We start from the raw sequence: 6,406 nt of genomic DNA on the forward strand, positions 1-6,406 counted from the left end.
AACCAAGATCCCTAAGAAAGGAGACAGTGAAAAGTCATTTGCAGCACAACAGATTTAATGACTTTCTCCTAATGAATGCTGTCAATATAAGACAGAGATTTGGTTTTCCCTGGAACTAAAACATTATGTGGTTTTTTAGACTCTCAGATTTTCCATGAGAAAAGAGAAATGAGAAAGATCCAATGAACTCTAGCAGACTTTTTGCTGATATATCTATACTAAATGAAAAACTGTATAGTTACCCATACTAGGGCAGAAGCAACATAAAACCCCAGCATAACCAATTGTCCATAGAATGACATGGCTTATAAGGTGTGATTCACTTTTATCGTGCATCCTCTTGTACTGAGGAATTAAGGGAAAGAGTAAACCCTAGCACAGTATAAGTCAAGAGAGAACACCCTTCTGCCAGCATGAGGTAAAGAAGGCAGATGACTCATCTGAAACAAATATACCTACCACTACTCATTCACAATGTATTCTGCAGGACGTAAGGAAAATTCTATGAATCAGTGAGTAAAACAAATAATTTAAAAGCAAAAGCAACTGCTCAAAGTCTTTAGAAAAGAAAAAAAATCCTTTAATTAGCGTGCCTTAATATTTAATTACTTTGCTGATTTAATACAGTTGTGTCTCGCTTACTTTAGCTGTGAGGAAGAGGATAACTGGGTACAGTACTGGTAACAAGAGGAATCAAGCCAAAAACATAATGCTAACAGATTGAGTTGCACAGGTTTTTAACCAATTATTGCTCAAACCTACTGGGGTGATCACATGACAGATTTTGATAAAGATTTGTTTTACAGTAAAAGTCACTGAACATTAGATTAGAATGTAGGCTCATTCACCATAAAATGGATTTCTAAGCAGAGACAAAAGGGTTAAATTGATCTTTTAAGTACATTTTATATTTTAGAATCCTCTTGTTTACCTCTAAGACAAATGTTCAAATGCTAAGTAAGAGTTACAGACGCATGCTTGAACATTTCAGAATCAATGCTTGTTCAAAACACTCCTAGCATTTCCCCACCTCTTCCCTGTAGTTTGCAAAGAATGGTGAAAAATTCATGACAATGTCTTTGGACTAGAAATGATGGTGCTGAAGGCTCCTTCGTCACTTAAAAATTTCAGCTACCACAGGATGAGAATGAAGTGTGTTGCTGGTAAACTAATCTGTTCTGGTACATCTGAGCTCAGGAGCATAAAGAGCCACTTGGACCCTTGTCTAACTCTGCACAGAACCATTCTCTCCAGGGGAGTATTGAACCCATGACCCACTGTCATGCACATAATGCCTCTATTCCCTCTGCGTTCTGTGTCTGCTCCCTTCTTTCCTCTTCAATGTCAAGAGGAAGAACTAATATTACTGCTTATAAACATTTCCTTTGTAGAGATATTCTAATGATTAAAACATGGAGCCATCAAATTGTAATACTTTTTCTCAATTTGTAAAAATTACTGCACATCTTTGGACTTATCTGTTCAAGCGTAAGACAGGAATCAAGACTTTTACCTCACTTTACGAAGGGTTAGTTAATTGTCAGTTGCTGCGTGGCAGGATAGACTGCAGCAGTTATACCTGAAGCAGCATAACTCCTTCTGCTTTAAATTAATTTAGCAGTTATAACACATTCTGAGCTTCATCATTAAAGCTCCTGTCTTTGAAAAAAAGTGTTTCGTTTGTTTGTTTGTTTATTTTTAATTAATTTAATGCAAACTTAACATTTTTCCTTTCAGGAAAAATAATCTAGTTGATTTTAAGCACATAGTACAGGCAAGAACTTTCTTGCAGAAAAGTAATGATTTTTTTTTTTTTGTCCATCTTTTAGGCAGAAATGGAGAGAAAAAAATGTAATTGATATGTAGAAAAATAAATATTTAAAACAGCCAGCAAAAGAAACAAAGCCTTCTTGATTATCATTTTTACATAGAAAGATAACATATCTCAGAAATGTACAGGATGGTCCATTTAATTATTTAGAACACATGTCCTTGTTATATTTGTCAAATTCATGGTGAAAGTTTCTCTCCACTAGAGATTTGTACAAATCCTTGGAGTTTATGTACTACTCCACAAAAGAAAAGGACTTGCATGAGTGTGTTTTATCTCAAGTATATTCCCATGAAGGAAATTGGCCTAAGATACCCTTTATTTATTTATTTATTTTTATCTACAAGTATAGCAGATGCATAATGAACAGTACAGTTACATGAGCCTTAAAATATATGAGGCAATCACAGTGAACTCTACGGTATACAGTGTGTGGTCTCTCTCAGCTTTGTAGTGCAAAATATAACAGGAAGCCTATTCTACAAAGGCTTTTGGAGGGTTTCCATCCCACTTTGTTAGGAACTTCAAAGAAAAGATCCTTTCTAAAGATTCTTCCCCTTAAGGAGCTGCAAAATCTAGAAAAGCTTCAGATTCTGGGGAGTACCACTCCATCTTTTTACATTTGGTCTTTCTTTTTTTTCTATCTTTAAAAACAAACAAAAACAAATAAATAAAGACACACACACACACACCCCTTCACCTGCTCCCCCTCCTTCACAAACACATACAAAAATCATATGCAGCATTTATGATGACATAGATGTTAACTTCAGGTTAAGTTCTCAAATTTCAGATAGTGCCTGAGATACAGATTCTTGTGCATTCTTACCTAGCCTGACAGGGGAACAAATGGTAAGATGTGTAGGAAACACCTTCATGCCTGTAGGACAGAGCTCAATTTCAGAATTCCTTTATTGCCAAGAGTAAATCACTTATAAATTTGAGTCATGTCACTTAACTTTATCTTGTCTCAAAGTTAGACATCTGGTCCAAACTGGAGGGAGCATTTTGGCTCTGCCTGAAGTTGAAGAGATGGATAGCTAAACATATAGCATGATTCATACCTTCTTAAAATAGTCACTTTTCACTGACTTGATGATAGCCATTTCTAAAACTACAAATTAAATTAAAAATAGCTACAGTTAGGCAAACTTGTTTTAGGCTGTAAAATCCCCGTCTCATTTACTCTACAAAATCAAATGTGAAGCATTGCCTATACTTTGGGGAAAGAATACTGGAACTAAGAATACCTTAAGGTTTAAAAGATGTTCAGATATTTGTTTCTGGACGAATATGTAATTTTAACCGAGTCCCACTCATATTCCTTTTTTTTTCTCAGAAAACATATATGTACAGAGGTTTCTGAATATTGTGATTTCTTTAGAGGTAAAGCATTACAGGAGTTCAACACTAATTCATATCCTGCAAGCCCATTATTTCTTTTATAGCTTCACTTCAGCCATTTCTGTTCCTCATATTCCTTCATCCTTCATGCCACAGATCCATAAGTCACGGATCCTACAACATACCTTCTTCTGAAGGGCACATTTTCTTTTTTTATTCCAGGATGCCTAATCACTCATGCACATCTCAGAAGAATCTGTGCAAAATGGAAAGACAGACACTGCAACTGCCGTTAATGAAATTCAGAAGTTCTAAAAGTCTCAAAGTGTTACAGAAACTTGAAAGTAAATCTTGTTCATAATGCAGTAGTTCTAATAGCTGTACTCCTAAAGCTTAAAATCCACTGCCCATCATACTCCACTTTTTATGAGAACTCAGGAGAGTTCCAAAAATACTGAGTTGTAATAATACAGAATATGACTGCTTCAGTGGCCTGGGGGTGGCTTTCCAGACTTTTTTTTTTTTTTTTTTTAAATAATATCTTTAGATCCAATCATATTTATACAACGATAACAACATTTCCAACATTTCAATTTTGAATCTTTTAGTTCTTCAATAGTTAAAAAGCCCTAGAGAGAGAAAAAAAAATTCTTCTAGAAAGGAAAAACATATTTATTCTACACTGACTGAACTCAGTTTATTGTGACTCTAACATTGAATTACAGCTTTGGGAGTTTATGAGTTTCTAACCTTAGTTTACTCCTAACCATTACATTCGCTGTTGAAAAGGTTTGGACACTTTTGATGGGAGCATTTGCAAGGTATTACTTGAACATTTCTTTCTGAACATTACCAGTGGTTTATTCAAATAGAAGAGGCAACAAGCTGAGCGATTAGTATTATAGGAAAGCTGTCAGTCATAAGGTGCAAAATCCAGTCAGTACCTAGGCTCACTCCCACTTTATTTTTCTCAGTATCAAACATTTGGCTGCACGGCTTGAATTTTCTTTGTTAAACTGTGCAAAGAATTCAAAGAAAACTTGGAATATTTTTCTTAGCATTTTCCTTTTGTTTTTAGAGTACCCAAAGAAAATGTTGTTGACATTTTTGTTGTCAATTTCTACATGGTTATGAAGTTTAATAGCTGATTCATTGAAGAAATTCTTTCTCATCAGGCATAAGAAAAAGAGCCAGAGAGAGACTGACTGCAGGAGTGTGAAAGTCCATGCTGTACAAACACGCTATTAATTTCTTTTCTGTATCACCCACAATATGCTGTGATAGTGCTGCAGTTGTAATGAGAAAAATAGATGTTCTAAAATGTTGCTCCTTTTAGCTTCTGCACTTTGAAAGGTCACAATATAGAGAGAGTGAAAGATTTGCTTAGCACAAAATATAGTTTATTCTATAGTTTATTCTGCTTCACATTTCTGGATATTCAGTTACTTGTAGACTGTTTCTGGCATAAAAGCTGCTGACATTCTTTGCTGCTTTCTTTTGTCATCTTCCTACCGAGCAGAATGGGCTTTTGATTCAGACTGCTACCTTTTCTGATTCTCAGAACAGTGAAGATTTGCGGTTTCTTCACCTGTCCTTATGCAGCAGAGTTACTAATCAACATTTCAACATGTCCCATCAACATGTCTCTATCACCTGGGAAATGTCACAGGAAAAAAGGTTTTAATGAACAACCATGTGAAGGCCTAAATTCTCCATATTGCACACTTTCTGTTAGCTGAGAGTCAGAAGATAAAAATTATTGATGACACCATTCTGCATTAACTGAGGCGATAAGCTTAGATATCATTTTACATTAGTTATGAATATTGGGCTTTTAACCCTATTCAGCAAAATGGCAATGACACAAGGATGGTGCTACAGCTAGCGTAATTCATAAAGCTATATTCATTTCAATCTCCAATTTGCACCAGCTAGTGCAAATTTGGTCCTTTGGGGCTTATCATATAATGATGACATGGAGAGCAGTAATCTAAAGAACAGTACTGGATGTGAGATAAGGTGTGTTTGAAGTCATCTGCTTTCAGCACTGCTAAGACACCCCTGGAATACTGTATAGAGTGACAGTCTTTCACAGTTAAAAGGTAATCATGAAGTAAACAAGCAGAAAGTAAAAGAACAAACATATTTAGAGATGAAAGCTGGGAGTTATCTAACAAGCTCACACACAAAGAGAAAATGTTCACAACCTGAAATTTATCCTTTGGGGAAAACAGTTTAAGAGCAATAGAGGTGTATTTAAGGACAAGGAAATATGTAGGAAAGAAATGTAGGGCTGAAGTAGAGAAAAGCAAAACTAAATTGGAGAGGAGGCTATGGACAACAAGAAATTCCACATTGAGGTTGTATCACTAGAAAACTACACGAAAAGATTCAGGCACATATTTTAAAGCTTGACTGACATGTCTTGGTGGGCAACTGAACTACAGATTTTATTGGAAGAGTAAATAAAGAATGTAAAGTAGCTTTCAATAATCTTTCAAAGTCACAGTGTTGTGATGTGTGGAGTACTATTAAAACCTTGAGTTTTACTGGTCAGATCTTGCACTTTAAAAATGTGAACAAAACCCACCTAATATAGTATTTCTTACATTTTGCCCCTAACAAAACCTCCCCCTGGCATTGTTTCCTACGGGAAATCTCTCTCTCTCTCTCTCTCTCTCTCCCCCCCAACTAGATGAAACTGATAAAGAAATTGACAGATTTTATTCCCCCCCCCCCCCCCCCCCCCCCGGAAAACCATTGGTGTTCTTCAGAGATTCTTTCATCAGGCTTCTGAAGGCAAAGATAAGAATTCTGGTCAAGAACAAAATCTACTGACTACAGCCATTTGATGAGTGTTTTACAGAAAATTCAGGTTAAGGTCTCTGTTCAATATTAGACAGTTCTGTGAGCCAGCAAGACAAGTGATTCCCCACCTATTAAAGTTATTAACTACTCTGAGGTAGACTTGGTCCCCTTTCCCATGAAAATTTTAAAAGTTTCCAGACATCTTTTGCTCCAGTGTAAAATGAAAACAAATGTTAAAAACTCATTTTTGTCTCATGAACTGCTCCTGTTTTGCTTAGGCTCTTCTATGAGCACAGAGTCAGTAAAATGAGAAAGAAGAAAAAAAAAAAAAAAAGGGTAGCAGCTAAGACACCATGAGCAATGACAAGTATGGAGAGGAAAAGACAAAGGAATTGGTTCACGCCTAGCTTTATCTGGATTCCT

Source organism: Anser cygnoides, chromosome 1, assembly GCF_040182565.1.
Source record: "Anser cygnoides isolate HZ-2024a breed goose chromosome 1, Taihu_goose_T2T_genome, whole genome shotgun sequence".
NCBI classification, from domain to species: domain Eukaryota; kingdom Metazoa; phylum Chordata; class Aves; order Anseriformes; family Anatidae; genus Anser; species Anser cygnoides.